Source organism: Macrotis lagotis, chromosome 6, assembly GCF_037893015.1.
Source record: "Macrotis lagotis isolate mMagLag1 chromosome 6, bilby.v1.9.chrom.fasta, whole genome shotgun sequence".
NCBI classification, from domain to species: Eukaryota; Metazoa; Chordata; class Mammalia; order Peramelemorphia; family Peramelidae; genus Macrotis; species Macrotis lagotis.
Window position 1 is genome coordinate 206,488,997 of NC_133663.1, and position 22,866 is coordinate 206,511,862.

The 22,866-nt window shown below is 33.4% G+C and overlaps 1 protein-coding gene across 4 annotated transcripts in view; it reads right to left on the reverse strand.

The window, feature by feature from the left end:
- Positions 1-22,866, reverse strand: part of LOC141491990 (casein kinase II subunit alpha'-interacting protein-like) — an 80,791-nt gene that overhangs the window by 39,580 nt on the left and 18,345 nt on the right. The window contains exon 1 of one of the 4 annotated variants that reach the window (XM_074192680.1): positions 7,949-8,060. The exons of the other annotated variants lie outside the window; for them this stretch is intronic. The gene's annotated coding sequence lies outside the window, so the exon portion shown is untranslated. Of the gene's footprint in view, positions 1-7,948; positions 8,061-22,866 lie in introns of those variants that run through there. 4 annotated transcript variants of the gene reach the window in all.

Genomic DNA, 22,866 nt, shown 5'->3' on the forward strand with positions numbered 1-22,866 from the left:
ATATTAAATACAGCAGCATCCTAATTATATCAGATTTAAATATCATTTATAAAGTACTCTAAAACTAAATCAACCTAATCACTCATGTTGTACTACAGTGGTTCTTAATGTCTTTTAAATATGATTTTTCTGATTATAGATGTACACTGTATAATATTCTCTTAATTGGACATAATATTTTAAGCTTATTTAAAAGGAAAGTTGTGAAAATAGCAAGAGTGGAAAGTCTAAAATGAAAAGTTAATGAATAATCTTTTGTGTATATAAATTGCCATGATGAGTTTCTATTTATCTTTTTTAATTTATTCAAGAATAAATTAAATTTATAATATAAAGTCTTTTTGAAACTCAAAATTTACATCTGGTAATCCCAAAATAGCACTTTGCAAGTAGATAGTCAAGAATTTATTGAATATTATTATGGGAAGAGTAATGTTTTAGTTGCTGAGGGAAGGAAAAGGAAGAAACAAAAGAAATGGTCCCTTCCCTCCAGGAACTTAGAATATACAAGTTGGGGTAATGAAACACGTGCTTACAGCAAGCAGTACAAATTGAATATTAAGAAATTAATAGAATGATAAGAGTTTGTGGAATTTAATTCAACCATTCACATCCAAAAGTCTTTCTTGAGTGTAGAAGGCACTGAGGGAGGATGAATGTTTCTCTCATCAAGGAGATTGTCATCTATTAGGGAAAATAATACATTCACAAAAAAATTATATGAAAAATAGTGTGGCAAGTATCTAAAAGGACTATGTTTTTAAGCATTGCTAGTTGATTTTCATATGTCACTTTATATTATTTCATTTGATCCTCAGAACTAGCTTATAAAATAAGAATTATGGGAAATTCTGCCCATTTTAATGAAAACTGAAGTTGAGAAGTTAGATGACTTGTTCAATGTAAAATAGTAATAAGATGACCACAGATCACCCCTGATTCCAAGTATTGCTTTCATTTTAGTTGAGAAATGATTATGGAGTGAGGGAAGGATAATTATGGATTATATGAAAAAAATACTAAATAAAGAGATTGACAAGATAACATCACAAAAGTGTTACCAACTTATTGCAAGGAATGGCAAAAACATGAGAAAAAGTTGGATATACTGGACAGATATTGATAGTTTTGCTTACTCTTTGCCTATGCTTCAATTTGATTCTAACACTCTCTTGAACAGTAATGGAAAAATGAACATCTTTGTTTTATCCCTGATCTTACTGAAAAAAGTTTCTAGTTTATCTCCATCACAAATAATGCTGGCTCTTGGTTTTATATAGATAATTTTTATTATTTTAAGAAATCTCCATTTGTCTGATATGTGTATGTGTTTTTGTCAAAAAAGTTTCTATATCTATTGAAATAATCATATAATTTTTGTTATTTTTAAAATTAGTTTTGCTTACAGCTTTCTAAATATTTAACCAACCCAGCACTCCAGGTACAAATCCAACTGGGTCATAGTTTATGGTCTTTATGATATATTGGTATCACTTTCTCATTGATATTGTTTAAAAATATTTGCATCAATATTAATTTAAGGATATTGATCTATAGTTACATTTTTCTGTTCTTTCCAAAATTATCAGTGATCTCTTAGTTACCAAATCCAATGGTCTTTTCTCCTTAACTTCTCTCCAGCCTTTGACAGTACTGATCACCCTCTCCTCCTTAATACTCTCAGTTCTCTAGGTTTGGGGGGATATTACTCTCTCCTAATTCTCCTACCTCTAACCACTCCTTCTTTTCTCTTTTGCTAGGTCCTCATATAAATGATAACTTTTAATCATGTGACCCTCAGCCTTCTACCCTCAGTCTGCTTTGGATACATCCCTCCCTTATTTTTCCCTCTCTTCAATCCTCTATTCCTTTTCTCTCTTTTCTTTCCTTTTCCTGTTGAATATCTATATGTGTGTTTTTCCTTCCTTTCATCAGTTCAGATGAGGGCATGAGGATGAAGTGTCAGTTAGTTCCCATTCCTTTCTTGTGTAATCCTAATCTTAATCTTAAACCTTGTTTGTGTAGATGTGACTGGTACCCTTGGATTATGTGAGATCATTTTCACTGTTACTTTCTCTTTCTTCCTTTCCTTTTCTCATCTCTTCTGTTCTTCTCTTAAAATAATAAAGATATAAATAAATAAGTCATCTCTCTCTCTCTCTCTCTCTCTCGTTCTTTCCTCCCCCCCCCCCCAAACATATATACGCATATCAGGGCTTTTTTGTGGAGTGCTCACTTGTTATACTCTCGGTGGGAGCGCTGTTTGAACTACATTTCTCCAAAGTTCACATCTTAATTTGATTTCACCTATTCAGACCAAGAACATTTTGTTTTGCTTTCTCCATTGCTTAGTTGTCATCATCTCTCTTCCTTCTTCTCTGTCTCCTTCTCCTTCCTCTTCCTTGTTAAATTTGTTTTTTAAATTTCACAACATCCATTGCTACATGAAACTCTTGAATATTTTCTGTGCCTTAGGGACTAGGAGAATTTTTAATTAAATAAGATATAGAGGAATTAATTGAAGGTAAAAACTATTTCAATTATATGAAACTGAAAAACTATGAATAAAAATGAGGCAGCTAGGATAAAAAATAAAGTATTAATTGGGGAAAAAATTTTGCATCAAATATCTCTGACAAAAATCGAATATCCAGGATAAGAAATTGATCCAAATATGTAAAACTAAGAGTTGTTCCCCAATAAATAATAGATGAGTTCAAAGGAAATTTTAACAAAACTTCTCAAAAGAATAGATTATAGGGGTGGCTAGGTGTCACAGTAGATAAAGCACTGGCCCTGGAGTCAGGAGTACCTGGGTTCAAATCTGGTCTCAGACACTTAATAATTACACACCAAATAGGAAATTCCTTGTTTAAAAAACAAAACAGAGTCTCCTCCTCAAAAAAAAAAAATAAAACCCTGAGATTAAATATGAATATGTACAAATATTTCATCTATTGTTGTTAGAATTCACAGTCTAGTTTTTTGAAAATAGAGGTACAAAAATATGCTTCACAGTAGTTTAAAGTAATTGGATGGTATGGTGGATAGAGAGTGATCTTGGAGTAGGGAGGAACAGAAGCAATATCATGAAAAGCCAGAAAGAAAAGATCAAAGAGCATAATTAGCATTATCAAAGGCTTCAGAGTTGTCAAGAAAGATGAAGATAGAGCAAAATTTGGCAATATAGGTAACTTTAGAGAGAATAGTTTTAGTTTGTTTCATTTTGCTCTTTACTCCTCATTCTTTTCTTCACTACTAACTTCTTCCCAGAACTCTACACATTTCTAATTACCCTTAAATCAAAGTCCTTTGATTCTTCCTTTTCCTTTACCTCATAGATTGTGAAATCCTATTAGGTTTACCTTTTTTTTGTATATTTTAATTTGAAGTGTTTTCCCCACCATCTGACCTCACTGTAATTTCTTCATTTGAAAGGTACTCTGGCACAGTCATCAAACCTGCTTATTATGTTTGATCTTGCCCCTTTTCTACAATAAATTCTTAAAATTTGGAGGTTTTTTTTGTTTGCTTATGAATGAAGTTTATTGCTTTATTTCCTCTAACAACATTGGAAGCTCCTTGAGAGTAGGGACTCCACTAAATTTTTATCCCTTGGATTTTGCACAGGATAAGTGCTGAATAAACATTATTTCATCCATTTAAAAAATTCTCTAATATACTTATAATAATAATAATATCTTTTCCTAGTCTGTTTTATTTCCTTTAGATTAAAAACATTTAAGGGAATAGATTGCTATCTATCTTCTCCCCCTATTTTTTCCAAAAGAGACTTTAATTCTAGTCTTTCCTCTATGAGGAGAGGAAAAATGACCAACCTTGGTTCAAATTTCCTCCTTTCCTGGAATAAAAATCAATCTCTTTTGGAGAAAAATGAGAAAATAAAGAAGAATTTTCTGATTTTTGATTTTTTTAACATTTAATTCGACTCTAAATATCTGTGGTCTAAGAATTAATGTTTCTAAATGGTAAGTCTACTATGTGAGGCCATGATTTAGGTGGTACTAGAAGTGTTTCAATGTCCCCAGTTTATTCTCTTTTCTATTTATGGAATAGACTATCACTCTCTGAAATGATCAGTTTAATTAGGATTATTATTATTACTTATAAAGAGATTGAAGTCCAGAGAACTGGAAAGACTTGTCTTAGATCATTCAGGTAATAAGTGGCAGAGATGGGATTTGATTTCATGTATTCTTTTTTTTTTTTCCCGAGGCACTGGGGTTAAATGACTTGCTCAAGGTCTCACAGGTAGGTGATTTATATTAAGTGTCTGAGGCCAGATTTGAACTTAGTTCCTCTTGACTTCAGGATTAGAGTTTTATCCACTGAGCCACCTAGCTACCCCTAGGATTATCATTACTGAAAGAAAGGTAATAGATATTTTGTTTTAAAAATCCTTCTCTTATCAGGCAACACTAAGAAATGAGATCAAAATAAAGGCTTATTTCAGTGTCAAGTACAAAATCAAAGATAAATGTTTGTCACCAAGTAATCAGTTTATTTTTGACACAAATGAAGTGAATTGTACTCCAATTTCCTTCTGGTATATCTTTCCACATTCTTTTAATATAGATGAAATATTGAAAACAGATTTTTATGGTTAAAAGGAAAATAATTTCATCTGTGTCTAGTAATATTACTTAATGCCAATTTATTCAGATTCTGTTTTTGAGAAAAATATTTTTTGATATAAAGGACCTTAAATAATTCATACAATATTTAATAATACAGTAAATTGGAGAGAATTCATCAAGAAATGAAACTAAATTATTTGCCTGCTATGCCTTTCCATATGAACCTACCAACTTAAGGACTATTAGTACTTACAATAAAGAGAAATATTAATTTGGAAATTCAGTATAAACAGAGTCAAGTTTTATTCCAAATGATGAAATAACATCTCTGTTCAAGGATTTTTAATAGAAAAAAGTCTTGTAAATCTAAATTAATAGGATAGAATTTACAGATATGTTGTTTTAAATAGAATATTATCCCATTCATGCTGACTGACATCATCCAGCTGTATAAAGGGAGATAAATATTCAATGCTTCAGGATTCTAGCACGGAAAATCTCTTGGGAGTAAAAAGAGAATGAGGAATTTCCAACCACTCACAAAACTATATAAATATATTACCATATTTTTTGTCCCTCTTCATTTTAATACTCTATGGCAAGACAAAGTCACAAGCATTTATTATTTCTCATGTACCAAGCACTGTACTAAACACCAAAGAAGCAAAAACAAGCAAATAGGACAGTGACTGTTTGCAAAGACTTATATTTTAATGAGGAAAGACAAATCTCTGAATTTGGTTATCTAAGGAAACTAAAATTTCACTTAGTCTCCTTAAATTTTAAGAATTCAATGATTTATATAATATCTCCTTTGACTGAAAAGTTGTAAATAAAAATCAAAGGAAGAGTACTTAAGGCATCTCCCTTCACATATTACCTGCTGATTAACAATTTTTTTTAATTTACCCAGTTAGAGATAAATATCTAATTGAAAAATAAATCATATGTGTAAGAGACTGTTGAGGGTCACAGAGAGGTCATTGTGTGATTGGGAATGGCCTAGTGGTCCTCTTTCCCAGGTACACCAGTGGCCTAATTTTCTGGGTCAGCTTTCTGGATCTTCTTATCTGTTCCTTATGTTTTGGCACTTCCTAGAGCATTGTGTTAAACACTAAGCAGGTGATAGCAACATTAAGTGAGAAGTACTAGCCTGAGGAAGTAAATTTTATCATCTTCTGTCCACTAGTACAGATACAGTTGTTTGATTTGGTAATTAGAGAACAACACCTGAATTGGGAGTAAACTAGGGACTAAGGGGATATTCAAGCTCTGGCATTCTGTAAAATAAAGGGAGAACTTGTCATCTTTGTGTCCTGCCTCTTCAACATTTGTCTGAGACAATTATTAGTTAGGAGTAACAAATAAGTTAGCCTACAGACAGGCAACACATGGAGCTTCAACGTCCCTAAAATTTGGAATGAGGGTATCATAGAATTATTGGACCATAAATCTAGACATTTTTACATCACTTTCAACTCTAAAATTGGGACCTATGAAGAAGGTATTTGAAACTCTAGGAATCTGATCTTACTTTGCCAAGAAAACCCCAAATGTGGACATGAAGTGTCAGACATAACTTAACAACAATAACACATGTAAGAAAAACAGAAATGATATAATAATGTTTATTAATATAATTATTATATAAGGAAATCTATATATATGAGAAATATATTATATACAATATTATAATAGTTCACATAATAGAATATTGCACGTTATATGTGTGTGTGTGTATGTATGTATAAGCAATTAGCCCAAAGGGGAGAAAAGTCTTGGAGAAAAGAATTTTTAAAAAATAGCTCTCAGGTTACCAAATTAATTCTTTATTAAAATTTTAAAAATTTTAAAAATTAAAATGTTTTGTGCATACTACATAAAAATATGTGTTGAAGTATGTCTAGTATAATTTTATAATACTTCAGTGTCAGGTAACTAATAAAAAATATTTTTGTGGTGCCCCATATACACGGTACAACCATGAGCACTGGACTTAAAATCAGGAAGACTCATCTTCATGGGTTCTGTTTGTCCTTCATTTTTGAAGAAGACCATAATAACAGTGATGTGATGCCATGACAAACATATGAATTGGATTTGAGTGAGGCGGTACTGTGCTAAGTCACAAATCTCACTTTCTCCTCCAGGGCCATCTGGGTCCACTGATCAGATATGAATCAGGATGACTGGAGAGGTACCTAGATAGGATGCAGTAAGGGTTAAGTGACTTGCCCAAGGTCATAGAGCTAGTAAGAGTCAAGTGTTGGAGCTGGATTTGAACTCCTGTCCTCTTGACTCCAAGACCAGTGCTCATGAGTTCTAATCCAGTTTCAGATATACTGGACAAGTCACTTAACCCTTTTTGCCTTAGTTTCCTCATGTGTAAAATGAAATGGAGAAGGAAATTTCAAACCACTCCAGTATCTTTGCCAAGAAAGGCCCAAATGAGATCACAAAGAGTTGAAATAACTCAACAACTCTCTTGCTCTCTCGCTCTCTCTTGCTCTCTCTCTCCTCCTCCTCCTTTTCCTCTTTATTTTAAACACACATGCATACACTCACCCCTTATTTGACCCTTAAAACAACAGCCCCTATAGGTTGGAAGGTGTTATAATTATCCTGATTTTGAAGATGGCAAAATTGAACCTGAGAGAGGGTAAGAAGTAATTTGTAAGTATCTGAGGTAGAATTTGAATTCTGTTCCTCCCTACTCCAAGATCACTCTCTATCCACCATACCATCCAATTACTTTAAACTACTGTGAAGCATATTTTTGTACCTCTATTTTCAAAAAACTAGACTGTGAATTGTAACAACAATAGATGAAATATATGTACATATTCATATTTAATCTCAGGGTTTTTTTTTTTTTGAGGAGGAGACTCTGTTTTGTTCTTTAAACAAGGAGCTTTCTATTTGGTGTGTTTTCATTTTTATCTACTTTTTGCTTTATTTTGACCAAGTTCTGAACTGATGATAGAGATATTTTCAGATTTCAGAAAGAATGATCAACTAGCTTATAGAAATCAGCCCCTTTAGATTGCTTTGTTCAATCCATACTGAGTCCATTCTGTAATAGGACAAGGAGGAGGGAGACTGGTCTGAAAGCACAGAAGGAGGGGGAGAGAAGGCAGGGTGCAGAATGAATGGGAGCGGGGAAGTACTGAAGCATGACTAATCTGAAAGGACACTTCATGCTTATTAGGAACCCATTTTGATAATAAAATCTGAATCAGACTGCCTGGTGAAACCCACTTGAGACTCTCTCCATCTTTAATTTTTAAAGTTATGGTGACACTTGACACAGAAGGATATCAGCTCTCTCTAACTTGCATGCAAATACTTACTTAAGCAATCCACTGAGTCCAGATTAGTGAAAATTTCAGGCGTGGATCCATGTAACAGCAACTAATTACAGTGTTCCATTACCCCTCTCTAAAGGTCACAATTGGCCTTTAAGTGGTCACGGATGATTTATCTTGATTTGTTTTTATGGACCTAGAGTTATGACAAATTTATGTTTTTACTACAGGAAACTAGTACTGTTTGTGAAACCACCAAAATGTCAAAACATGAGGGAGTTCTCCTGTTAACCTGAACACTACTCAAATCCCTAGGCTAAAAATAAAACTTAGCATAGTTTAAGATGACAGAGAAGCACAATATAGTCTAGAGGCGATTCTCAACATCTCAGCTGATTCTTGACTTTATAGGGACTGTGAAAATAGTATAATTGGCATTCTTGAAATTTTACATTTTAGGAAATGGCACTGGAAAAACCATTTCCTCTAGATGGCACTAGAAAGAATATTTTAATGATGTGCTTTATTTCATGTTCATAATTCTTGAGGTTACATAACAATACATTTTTTTCTCATCATTTTCATCCAAGATAGCAAACTCAACAAGACACTGCATTTAAACAATATTAACAATGTATTTAAAATATTGGGAATTTTTTTCTTGTGGTTCCTTTAAGCAGGACTTGAATAATTTTAGAAGCTTTATTGTTGAATATTGCATATAAAATTTTTTTCTGCTCTTTGATTAATAAAATAAATTACCAGCATGCATTATTATTTTTAGGTTTTTTGTAAGGCAAATGGGGTTAAGTGGCTTGCCCAAGGCCACACAGCTAGGTAATTATTAAGTGTCTGAGACCGGATTTGAACCCAGGTACTACTTGACTCCAAGGCTGGTGCTTTATCCACTACACCACCTAGCTGCCCTGACCAGCATGCATTATTAAAACTATCTAAACAAGTTTTTTTTTCCCCAGCTGCTCTTTATCACTCCTCATCTCCTTGCTTTTGTCATTTTCTGTCATGTTTTCTACTTTCCAAACCTGTCCAGAATAATAAATTGTTTTTAAATCTTTGCTAATGTATTGATCCTTCAAGTCAAAGAAAAAATTAATCTTTAACTCTTTTATATTTTGTTAACAAAGATAATTTTTCTAACCAGAAATATTTGTAAATTTCCTTCCTTCCTCCCCCCTTCCTTCCTTTCCTCCTTCCTCTTTTCTTTTCTTCCATCCTTTCTCTGTCTCTCTGTTTTCCATCTCTCTGTCTCTCTCTGTCTCTTTCTCACTATCTCCTCCTCCTCCTCCTCCTCCTCCTCCTCCTCTTCTTCTTCTTCTTCTTCTTCTTCTTCTTCTTCTTCTTCTTCTCTCTCTCTCTCTCTCTCTCTCTCTCTCTCTCTCTTCTTTCTTTCTCTCTCCCCTTGCTGCTCTCCACTCAAAGTTAGACTCTCTATTTGGAGTATGATACTATTTTCCAAGTAAAACATATGAAAATTTAGCAGAGATCTGAGTAGTGAGAAACTATAATTTAGGGAAACTAAATTATATATATATTTATTTATAGGTAAATAAATATGTAAACAAATATATAATTTTGACCTCAAGAAAAATATCAATCCTATCAAAATTTACTAAGGCTCTTTGTCTTGTAATATACATAAAAGATAAGCAAATATCAGATTCTTAATCTATTCTTCAAAGTAATAAACATGTTTTTCTCACTCTGTCTTCAATAGGAAAATTCTCCATATATTTTTCATGATGAATGGGAAGCAAGCTCTTCATTTCCTTTCTATTCTTTCATCTAACTAATCAGCAATTTGCACATCTCTTCTCTGTACTCTTTTGTAGCAATTTAATTTTTTTTATTATTTCACTGAGTTTTCCTTCCATAGAATGTCAGTTTTACTATGCTTGAAGAAAATCCTAAGCCATGGAATATATGTGTGTGTGTATATATATATATATATATATATATATATATATATATATATATATATATATATGTGTGTGTGTGTGTGTGTGTGTGTGTGTGTGTGTGTGTGTATATGTATATATATATATATTCTTAACTTATCTGTACAACTTTAGTATCACCTGGGTTGGAAGGTTACTTCAGTAACTTTATCAAATGTATAAAAATAGATACAACAATGAAATAACTGCCGTCAAAGTTCCAGTAGCAGTTTCCTCATTTGTGCTGACTTGAATTTAGTAAGCAAGGATAAAAATCTTTAACAAGACCTATTTCTAAAACAGATTTCACTAATTAAATAGAGCAGGAAAGAAAACCATAAAAATGTAATCAAGGCCTTCCTGTTTTTGTATAATTTGAACTTTACCTTTTTTTGTGTGGAACTTTACAATATATTGTAGAAAAAGAAAATTGGGCTGAAACCTTTAGTTTAGCAGAAAGGTAAAGAAGGGACTTGTAATTTCATTGGTAGAGAGTACACCCAAATGAGGACATTGCCTTACCAATGAAGGCCAATTCCTTCTATGCAATTTCTTTTGGTGCTGCCTAAAAAATGTAGAGTTTAAATGACTTGTCCAGAATCATACAAATCTTCCTAAGCATCAAGGTTAACTTTCTGTCTTCCATACTATGCTGCCTCTTAGGCATGGAATATTAGATAAATAGTTCCCAATTTTATGTTCCTCTGAACTTGGAGGAATTTTCATAAATGAGCATAGAGTTTGAGAAGGTGAGATATAAAGTTCTGTCTTGTTTGATACTAGATCCAAAATCCTTAGTAAGATTTAATAAATTTTTTTCTTCCTTCTATCCTTCTGTGGTATTTGAGAGTAGGAGTCTGTTAACAGTGGGAAAGGAACTAACAGCATTACATGCTACGAAAAGCAATTGCCTGAGCAATTTTCTTAGGCAGAACCAAAGCAAAGCAAACACAATGATTCACCCTTCCCTGCCCCCTTCTGTCAGCCATATGAGAGAGAGTTGCTGCAGTAATGATTTCCACAGGCGAATTCCATGGCAGGAGCCTATTTCTGTGGCCAATTGCTTGGCATCATGGTCTCTGATTGAAGTGTGGAATTTTAAATACAGAGTCCTACAGATAGAAAATGATTCTTTCCTAAAACTATAAGTGGTTGAGATTTTTAAAACTCTAATATCAACTTTTTTGCAAAATGAAGTTTCTTGAGGTTTTTTTGTATTATATTTATTAGTATTTTTTAAAAATTCCAAGGTCAAGAAATAACATAGGCCCAATTTTTTTGGTTCCCTGGGATTTTGTTAAGTGACAGTACAGTAATAATTGCTTCCCCTTTTTCTCTCTAAATATTTGTGGAAATGTATCTTTTTGCTGCCAAAAAGATAATAAGATAGAGTAGAAAAGAGTTAACTATCACTATCATTTTAAGAATAAGATTTCAAATAAGCTTCTTTTTTCACTTTCCTTCTTACAATATTAATAAATTGGAGTTATTGTTAACTAAAAATACTGAGCAACTAAAACAGTGTCTAACACATCATAGGTGATTAATCAGTGCTTGTTTCTTCTATTAAAATATAACCTAGCACTGGCCCTGGAGTCAGGAGTATCTGAATTCAAATCCTGCCTCAGACACTTAATAATTACCTAGCTGTGTGGCCTTGGGCAAGCCACTTAACCCCATTGCCTTGCAAAAAAAAAAAAAAACCCTAAAAAAAATAACCTCTTGCAAGTAGGGATTATTATATATTTTTTTATCTATACTTACCACATCTAGGATAGTGTCTAACACAGAACAGGCAAATAATAAATGCTTTCTAATTTGTTTGTTCTTAAAAACTCAAATTCCAAATCTTGAAAATCCATTTAACAAGTACCTACTTATGTTTTCATAGTCTAGCTTTTTTTTCTTTTAGCTTTGGGTAGAATTTTACTTTTTTTGTCTTAAAATTTGAAACTATATCCTAATTGGAATCTTCTGTCTTTCTTTTCTTTTATTTCCATATTTGTCTTTTAATTTGAAGCACCCTCTTTTGGGCTTCTACCTCACATAGTTAATTAAAGGTTAAATCCCTGAGGTGAGACTACTCTCTCTAAGAACTGATCACCAAAACTAAAACTCACAAATTCCACTGTTAACTTACCTTTATAAGTTAGTCAAAAGAAACAGATCAGAAGAAATAAATTTACTAAAATGGAATGGTAGAAACAAAAGCTATAAAACGTTACTCATAAGTTCAGGTTACACTCTTCCATGCAGGGGGGGCAGCTAGGTGGCACAGTGGATAAAGCACCAGCCCTGGAGTCAGGAGGACCAGAGTTCAAATCCAGTCTCAGACACTTAATAAATGCTTAGCTGGGTGACCTTGGGCAAGTTACTTAATCCCATTGATATAAATAAAAATTTTAAAAAAGTAAGTTTATACAGCATCAATGGGAAGAGTGGGCACAAACAACATAAGATGGCCTAGGCAAACATATACCTACATGCAATATCGAATATTACATACCCTTTATAAGCATGGAATACAAATGATCAAGACAGGAAATGCCTCTGGGACTAAAGGGTCCCAGGGTCTTTTCTCACTTATGAAGTGTTCACAGTCTCTTCCTTCCTCTTCCCCATTCCCAGGTGTGGTGTCTCTGCTAAGTGAGCTCTTCAGTTTGTCTTATTCCATCTCTTCCTCAACAGCTCAAGTCTCAGATGCCTAAATTAGCTCATTATGGAATTCATTGTCAAATCTCTTCTTTATAGTCAAAGATTGAAGCTGCTCTCTGCCTGGAATGGTACTCCTCTCTGGACCTGTGACTCTGCAAAGAGTAAGGAGCTCTACTCCTTCAATGTACCTCATTCTCTTCTGAATTGACAAACTCTTTAACTTACAATTGCCTCTATGGATGGTGAAACAAGAAAAAAATGCTCCTCTTCCTACAACATTGACAGAAAAATAGTAATCCCTCTATCAGGGGTTGGATTCTGTCCTCAACTGCTGGCAATTTCCTGGGCTATCAGTACCTGGCTGGACTGACCACAGAACTTACAAGGTATAGGGCATGGCTAATTTTCTCCACCAAATGACCAATCTTCCCTTCCAATTCCATTGGAACTTTATTCACATATTTTAAAGGAATGTCAGGGAAATATATTTCTTTACATTTAGTTTAACACCTTGACATTTTCTTACTTTCTATGATTATATTCTGAACTGGGGAGTTTAACCACAGACAGATCCCTTTCTCTCATGAATTAAAGTATATATATTACAAATATTTTGTATATATAATAAACATTTTTGTTACATCTTGATCCAGATTTTACTTTTTTCTCATTTTATAGATTTACATTTTTCCACATTTTTCTACCTCATTTGATTTTTTAAGCCATTTTTCTTTCTACACCTGAGCTAATCATAATTAAACAGTGAGCATAAGATAGCACTAGACCATAGGATCATAGAGGTAGAGCTATAAGAAAGCTTAGCAACCCATTAAATCCAACATCTCTATGTATGGATGAGGAAATTGAGGCATTGAAAAGTTTACCTGTTTTGCCTAGAGTCTCATGCTTAGTATCTTGAAGTGGTACTTGAACTCAGGTCTTTCTTTCTTTGAATCTTCTCCCTTACTAACTATATCACACTGCCTGTTAACATGTATTGTACTGAAAGAAAATCTTTCTGACTTTTCCATGTTAATTGCCTAAAATCACAAAATCTTAGATTTATAAGAGACTCTAAAGAATAGCCCCAATTTTCATGGATAAGTAAATTAAAGACTTACTCAAAATCATGTAGAGTGTTAATAGCAAAGCAGAGTTCTTTCCCATCTATCATATTTGCTATATGGGTTAATCATATTAACATGTTAATAAAATTATTTTTCAGTTAGCTACTTCAGAGGTGTCAAAAACACAGTTTATAGAACCCATTGCTGGACTGAGTATGAGCTGAATCAAATTAAAATGTTATTGGAAAATATTTTTTTAAATAAGTAAAAATAATTTATGGGTTCCCAAGTCAATATGTAGTCTCCAGGGATCCCTTATGTACAGTTTAGTTGTTCTTTTTCTATCTGAGTTTGAATCAATGACCTAAGCGCTCTCTCTCTCTCTCTCTCTCTCTCTCTCTCTCTCTCTCTCTCTCTCCCCCTAATTCTTACACATACACATACAATTATAGTCATATATTTCCCATTGCCTTCTTAGTTCCTGGGATATTTATGACAAAAAACATCCTTCCTAATTATACATGAACTATGTACCATTTTTCCCTGTATAAATAAATCATTCCCATACCTGTTTAATATGCGTGTGCATTCATGGAGTCATAGCTGTAGTAATAGTGAAAAAGAACATGAACAAACACAGAGCACTTCTGGTGTTTCATTAACCCAACTAGTCAACAGAAATGCTCCAGATCCTTGTGTTTACCTGTGGGGTTTATTTGAAACCTAATTGCATTTCTTTGGTCTGTAAAATCCAATCCTTTGTGCAAAGTGTATGGGCTTGCAAAAAGTACTGGGATAATACAATGGATTTTAGTGTCAAGAAACTTGGCTTTAGATTTTTGCTTTTGAATGGCATGTGATAACTTTGAATTTTTCTTTGACTTAGTTTCTAGGACTCAGTGAAGGGATTTGAAATTGTGTCATATGAAAATTGAATGAAGAATAAGATAGGTTTAATCTGGAGAGCACTCAATGAAGATATATATATATATATATGTATATATATATATATACATATAAAACGAATAGTTGAATGAATCTTTAAATACTTGAATTTCCCATGGAATCAACCAGCAGGTATTTTTTTTTTGAACTGAGAACTTCATTTTTATTTTTAAATTCTCCCCACCCTCAGCTATATGCAAAACCAGCTTTCAACATTTACTTGCAAACCTTGAGTTTCAAATTCTCCCCCTTCCTCCCACCCTACTCCCCCTCATTGAGAAAGCAAGTTACTTGGTGTAGGTTAAAAATGTGCTGTCATAAACCTCCCTCACACACACACACACACACACACACACACACACACACACACACACAAAATATGCTTCAGTTTGTATTCAGACACCATCAGCTCTGTCTTCGGGATGGATAACATTTCTTATCATAAGTCCTTCAGAGTTGGCTTGGGTCACAGCATTCCTGAGAAAAGGTTGGTCATTCACAGCTGATCATCCTGCAATATTGTTGTTACTTTTAAATAAGGTACATTTCCCATTGCATTTGCTTGTTTAAGTTTTTTTCCTAAGAGCATCCTGTTCATCATTTTCTGTAACAAAATAGCATTTCATTTCAATCACATACCACAATTTGTTCAGCCATTCCCTAATTGCTGGGCACCCCCTCAATCTTCAGCTACCCACCACCAGAAGAGAGCTGCTATAAATATCCCAATACATATAGATTCTTTTCTTCCCATATTTCATCTCTTTTGGAAAATAGACCTAGCAGTGCCACTGCTAGGCTAAAGACCAAAGGACATAGTTCCAAATTGCTCTACAGAATTGTTGGATCATTTTACAACTCCTCCAACAGTGCATCAATGTCTTAATTTCCCTACATCCCTTCCAACACCTGTAATTTATTCTTTCTGCCCTATTAATCAGTCCAGTAGATATAAGATAGTACCTCAGAATTATTCCAAACAACATTTCTCCTACAAAAATAGGTAGGACATTTTTAAACATATATATATTTAAATAGATTGCATTGATGACCTCATCTGAGAACTGTTCATATTTCTTGGTCATTTATCAGTTGGGGAATGGCTATTTTTTTGTATAAATTTGACTCAGTTATCTATGATTGAGAAATGATGTCTTTTTAAAAAAAATTATATAAATATTTTATTTGTTTTCAATTATATTTATTTGTTTTCCAATTATATACAATAGTAGTTTCATGGTTTTTTTGGTAAGATTTTGAATTTTGCATTCTCCCCCTCTCCCCCACAGGAGGCAATCTGAAATGAGGTCTTTATCAGAGAAACTTGCTTCAATATTTTTTCCCACAGTTGCTATTGCTAGGTATATTTCTGTTCATTCTATTCTCCCCATCCCCATTTATTCTATTTTCTCTCTCCTTTCACCTTTTTCCCCCTCAAAAATGTGTTGCATCTAACTATCCTCTCCCACGATCTTCCCTCCCTCTATCACCTACACACACAAACACACACACAAATACATACCCATACACACCCACACCCCAACCCCTTTTTCCCTTCCCTTTGCTCTTATTTTTCTCTAGGGTTAAATAGATTACTATCCCTAATTGAGTGTGTAAGTTATTCCCTCTCTGAGTTAGTTCCAATGAAATAAGATTCACTCATGCCACCTCACTTTCTTCTACTCTACAACAAAAGCTTTTTCTTGCCTCATTTATGTTAAATAACCTATCCTATTCTACTTCTCCTTTCCCTTTCACCCAGTACATTCCTTACTCCCCATTAACTCCATCTTTTTAATATACTTTCAAATTCAACTCCTTCTTGTATCTTGCCTATATATGCCTTCTAACTGTCCTAATAAATGAGAAGATTTAGATCAATATCATCTTCCCATGCAGCCGTTCAGCATCATCAACAGGTATCTTTAGAGTATCTGCAATGTGGCAAAATGAGTTAGGCACTGAAGATCATAAAGATTAAAAGTCTCAGCCCTCAAGAAGATAATATTCTATCAGGGGATGCCATACATACAAATGTAAATATACGTAAGGTATATTCAAAATAAATTCAGTTGAGGAGGCCCTAGCACCTGGGAGATAGAAGAAAACCCTTTTAGAAGAGGTGGTACTTGAGCTGAGGTTCAAAGAAGCTAGGTATTCTAAGAAGTGGTAGTGATGAAGATATCAAGTAGATGACATCAATAGAATCAAATATTGTATAGAAGAACTCAAGAAAAATTCTAGGCTTGGGAGACCAACTACGGAAAGGTACTGAGTAAAATTGAAATGTTATGCATGAAGAAAAGCAAGAAAAGTAGTTTGTCTGAACCATAGAGTGCAAGGAAGGGAGTAATGTGAAATAAGACTAGAAAGATAGGTTGGAACTGACTATGAAAGTGTCTAAATGAAAATAAAGACTTTCTATTCTGTCCTAAAGGCAATGATGAGCACTACTCAACCATGGGAGAGGTGTGGTAAAAGCTATGCTTTAGGAATATCACTTGACAGCTATGTACAAGATGAAATTTAATGGAGAAGAAATTTGAGGCAAGGAAATGAACTAGGAAGCTATTACAATAGTCCTGGTGCTAGGTGGTGAGGGCCTGAACAGGGTAGAAGTCAAGTTATATGTGCAAACTGTTGAAGAAGTAAAATCAACAAAACTAATTAGAAAACTAATTAGATATGTGAAGTGAGAAAAAGTAGTCATTAAAGCTGACTCTGCGTTTGCAAACTATTGTGACTATAAAGCTGGTAGATCTTTCAATAGCTATAAAGAATTTAGAGAGGTGTGTGAGTTTAGGAAAAAAATAATGGAAAAAATATTTGGACATGTTGAGTTTAAGATGCCTGTGGGACATTTAGTTCAAAATGCTTGATAAGAAAAATTGATATAGGACAAGAGCTCAGAACTAAGAGCATAGCTAGATATATACATCTGGAAAACACCTGTAATAAGATAAGATTTGATCCAATGGGAGCTGAAGCTTCTACCGAGAAAGCAAGTATAAATAGAAAAGTGAAAAAGAATCAGAATGGAATCTTCAGGTTACAAACAGTTCAAGAATGGAACATAAATGTTGATACAACAAAACAGACTAGCAAGGAGCCACCAGACAAGTTATGAGAAAATAAAGACAGTAGAGTTACAAAAATCCATAGAAGAGAAACTATTCAAGAAAAGGTGATCAATAGTATCAAATGTTGTAGAGAGGAAGTCAAGAAAAATGATGGCTTTGAAAAAGCCATTGGATTTGTCAATTAAGAGATCCTTCATTACTAATTTTAGAGAGCAATTGTTGAGTATTTGAAAGCCAGATCTCAAGGGGTTGAAAAATGAATAATAGGATTGGAAACACAGGGAAGAATAAACAAACAAAAACCCACCTCTCCAACTCCCAGTAGGTTGGCTGCATAAGGAAGGAATGATATGGAATACCTGAGAGGCTGGTAGGGTCAATTTTAAGGATGATAAAAACATAAGCATGTTGATAGTCATCTGAAAAGGAGCAGGAGCAGTAGACAGGAAGAATTGAAGATTAAAAAGAAATTGCATTATGCAATCTTATGGAAGAGTTCAAGACAGAATCAAATGTAAAAGCTGAAGGATTAACCTTATCAAGAAGAAGAGCCACCTCTTCATCAGTAAAAAAGAGTAAGTAATAGGGAAAAATATCCGTGGGTTTCAAGATGCAGAATAGGAGAGAATTGGGAGATGATGGAGAATGGCTTCTATTTTCTCAGTAAAATATGATTTTAGGTTCTCTATTGAGAGAATGGAAGAAGGACTTGAAAAAGAATAGAGAAATTTTGAACTAGCTCCTGTTCCAAATGAAATGAAAAAAGAATCAAATAGAAAGAATAAAAAGATTTCCTTGGTACAGTAAAAATCTGATTTTGTAAAGAATAAATTTGTAGTGAAACCATCCACAATTGTATGACTTCCTCCTACATTAATCAATAGCACATGAATAGTAACAGATGAGACAGAGGTTAGCAATCAAGAATATCAAAAGAATAGAGGTTTCAAAAGCAGGGGACAATAACAGAACTCTATAGAAGTAAAGTCATGTAGTTCTCAAAGTTTGCTAGCTATAGTATTATTACAGAGAGAGAAGAGCAAGCAGTTCATTCATCCAAGAATCAAAAGCTGCTGCTTCTAAATGTGGAATCAATTAATATTGTAGAGCTAGGGTATCTTGAAATACTGAGTTTTTACTTGCCCTGTAAATATCCAGAGGGTCCTTAAAACAACTTGATATCTTCTCTATTATAATATTCCCACACTGCAAGTTTTTAAACCAAAGCAATCCCTAGAATTATTCTTAGTCCTTAAATTGATGCATCTTTTCTTTTGCAATTCTAAAGAATTATAAATTTAAGAACTAATTCTATTAAATAAATTACTAGATGTCACTTGGATAGAGGTCAATGTTGTATATGTTTGTGTTTCTTTGACAACTTACTAACTACAGAGTAGAGATTAGGAAAGGAGAAAAGTCAAATCAGAGCAAGGGCTAAGAGAGAACTGCATATGGAGAAGACTAGAGTACATGATGAAGGGGAAGAATAGGTTTAGTAGTGATAGAATGATAGAAGTTCTTGGTTAGATACAGGCATTTAAGAAATCTTGAACATGGAATTAGAACACTTGTGGGTGATGGCAAGATTGATTATTATCATTCCTGTGTGTGGTGGAATGAAGGAGTAGGTCATGGAAACTGCTGAGGCTAAGGAACTAGGAGACCAGAGTGTTTAAGGTAATATCATTGTGAATTTTCAAATTTCCCAATCCTTCTTAAGGGGAGTAGTGGAGATAAAGAAGAAAACTGTGAGCCATTACTCTACTCCTAGAGAAAGGAGAGAAATTAAATTTGTGGGCGACAGATAACTATCCCTAGAATCTAGATAGGTAATCTAGATAGAATGAACCTGAATAAAGAATAGTTTTTTCTTAGTGATGGTGGAAGAGGAAGGGTCTAGATAAAGGCAATGGAGAAAAAGAAATAGATGAACTCCTCCTCCAGAATTAGTAATAAGGGCTATATGAGATGACAAATAATGCAATGTTTGCCTAGGGAAGTCAGTTCTCTGAATAAAAGGTATATAAGAGGAAGAGGTCTAAGACAAAAGTAAAATTGTTAAGCAGAGAATGGAGGCTTCATAGGACACTACAGATGGGAGCAGACAGAGCTAAACAAGATTTTGCAGGGAGATAAAAGTCTACAATAGGGGAAACTAAAGAAGAAATTAAAAGATAACTAAAATTGGTTTTTGTTTAGGTAACTGAGAATTCAGCTTCACTAGAAGTGGAAGAGTAAGAGTTGGGCATAAGGAGGGAGGGTATTTTGACAAAGAATTAGATTTGATCTGCTCAGTTTCATATGACAAAACTAGAAGCAATAAAGTAGAAACTTTAGGAAGATTTCAAATAAACAGAAGGAAAAACTTCCCATTTTATTTTAGCACTTAGCACAGTCCCTGGAACACAGTAGGGCTTAATAGATGTTTATTGAGTGACTGTCTATTTTTATTGCCTAACACTAGAATGGACCATATTAGGAGAATCACTTTAGATGTTTATGCATGAACTGTTGGAAGCTGAATTGGAGTTAGATTAGTTAAATCCACAATTTCCTCCTTATTCTGAGAAGCTATGATGTGATGGTTCATTTTTCTAATTTTTTTGATTCTGATTAATGATTATGCTACCTTTTCCATTAGCTAATATCCCAAGAACATGAAGTGAATAGTTTGATTTCTTTAAAGAACATTGTGTTTCGCAAGAAGAACTGTAAAATATTCCTTGATTGTGAGAAATGTAAATAGAAAGAATATTTTCACAACCTGTGGATTGATTGATGATAATAATAATAATTTTTATTATACTTTGTCTTAGATATGTATTAGTTTCAATTTCACCAAGTGCCACAGAAGAAATAGATCATCATATATATATATATATATATATATATATATATATATATATATATATTCTTTTTAATGTTTTCAGAAATATCTTGTGTTTATCACAATCAGTCAGGCTGGAATCCTTATATTTCTTTTTTAAATAGTGAAATCATTTCTCTAGTACATCTATTCCATGAATCATATTTTACTCAGTCGTTTAAAAGAAATCCTCTATGAAATACTACATAACATATTTCTATGATTTTTTAAAAATAAAATATGAACTTTGCAAAGTAAATAATGAATCAATGTTTCCTTTAAATTAAATTAGTCTAACTTAATTAAAAACAGAGCAAAATAAAAACCTCCTATCAATTCCATAAAGATTGATTCCAAATACCAGATAGCAGCAGTACTTTATAGTACAGACAGGAAAATAAGCTCAATGATTGCAATGGAAAGCATAATAGTGGACTAGAAAGAGAATAAACAGATCCTCATGAAAATATGCCAAAGTAAATCCAATGCTAGTTGTACTGGTGAGATGAGTCCATATTATTCAACATAGGAATGCTAGCTCTTTATTTTCAAAGTATATTTTAAATGCATTTGTACATTGCTAGATTTTAGACAGCAAATGAATATTTTGTAAACTTGGAGTGTCAATAACACATTAATATTTAATAAATTTATTTAACCTAACTTTCTTCCTTTTCTGAAAGGAAATCATTTTATGTTTTATAAAGCCATTCAAAGGAGTAACCGTGGTTCACATTTTGTGAGCCCTATAGTTTGAAATATTTTATATATCTCAACTGAATTTCACATTTATTTCAGATTAGTAATACAAATATGAAGATTCCATTTTACAGATGAGGAAACTGAGCCCAAGAGAAGTTAAATCACACCATTCATAAAATGTCAGGGAATCAAACCCAGTTTTCTTACCCCAAGTCAAATGATCTTTCCAATATACTAAGCCCTTTGTACTGCAGGAAAGTGAGAACATTAATCCACCCCACTCATAGAACAGAGAAAGATGTGTTTTCCAGAACACTTTCTTTATATTTACCAAAGCAGTATGATAGTACTTTGTTCAAAGGATTTGCTCTATTTTTTCATGTGTTTTTTTTTTGCAAGGCAATAGAGTTAAGTAGCTTGCCCAAGGCTACACAGCTAGGTAATTATTAAGTGTCTGTGGATGAATTTGAACTCAGGTACTCCTGATTCCAGTGCCAGTGCTCTATCCACTGCACCACCTAACTGCTTTGCTCTATTTTTTTAAAAATGCAATTTAGCAAACATTTATTAAGCACTAGTGGATTTATTAAGTGTAGTAGATTGAGGTTAAGCTTTGGAATCAGGATTCAATGTTTAAGCTCTGCCTCTGAAACAACCTGCCTATTTGACTATGGGTTATTTTATGCCTTCAAAATATTATCAACTGCAATCTGCATAGAAAAGGAATTTCGTCACAGGCAACTGCCAAAGCCATTTAAAAGAGGAGGTTTAGTTGCTTTTTGAACTATGCTAGATACTGGAAAAACCATCATGAAAAATTTCAGTTTTCATACTGAAGAAACTGACAATCTATGAGGGAAGGTAAAACAATTTACAAGAATAATTTTGTGATTAAAGGATTAGGTACACAAAAAGAAATCAACAAATATTCTAAGAGATAAAAAGGAAAAAATCACTAATTTTTGGATGGAGCAGAGAAAGCATCATAGAGGAGGTAGATAGTGCCTGAGTTCCATTTTGAAGGAGAAAAAAATTGAATAGGTAGAGATGCATGTGGGGCAAAGGTCTTAAAAATAGGTTTCTTTGAAAAAAGATAAATTCTCTTCAAAATTTTATTTTGAATGCAATAGAATTTATGAACATGACCTCCTGTTTCCTAATTCAAATTATGGAGTGAATTGTCATTTCCTAAAAAAAATTTCCTATTCAAATCCATATCATTAATGCAAAAACAGAAATAATTGGGAATTACTTAGTGATTCATTCTCTTTTCCTTTAGAAATCTAACTATCCAAGATTTCTGTCAAATGTTAAACTTCCTTAGCCATCATAATTTTCACAATCTTTTGTTTTTAAACTATGATTCCCAACCTGTTTATATGTGTTTTCAAACATTTGAGATAAACTATCTGCACATTATGAAATAATAGTTTAAAACAGAAAGGGTTTTTTTTGTTTTTTGTTTTTTTGCAAGGCAATGGGGTTAAGTGGCTTGCCCAAAGCCACATGGCTAGGTAATTATTAAGTGTCTGAGATCGGATTTGAACTCAGGTACTCCTGACTCCAAGGCCAGTGCTCTATCCACTGCGCCACCTAGCCGCCCCAAAACAGAAGTTTTTACTATTAATTGAAGTGAAAAGGCTATGATAGTTCTCATTAAGTGCCTGAAGAAATACCCTGTGCTGGCACA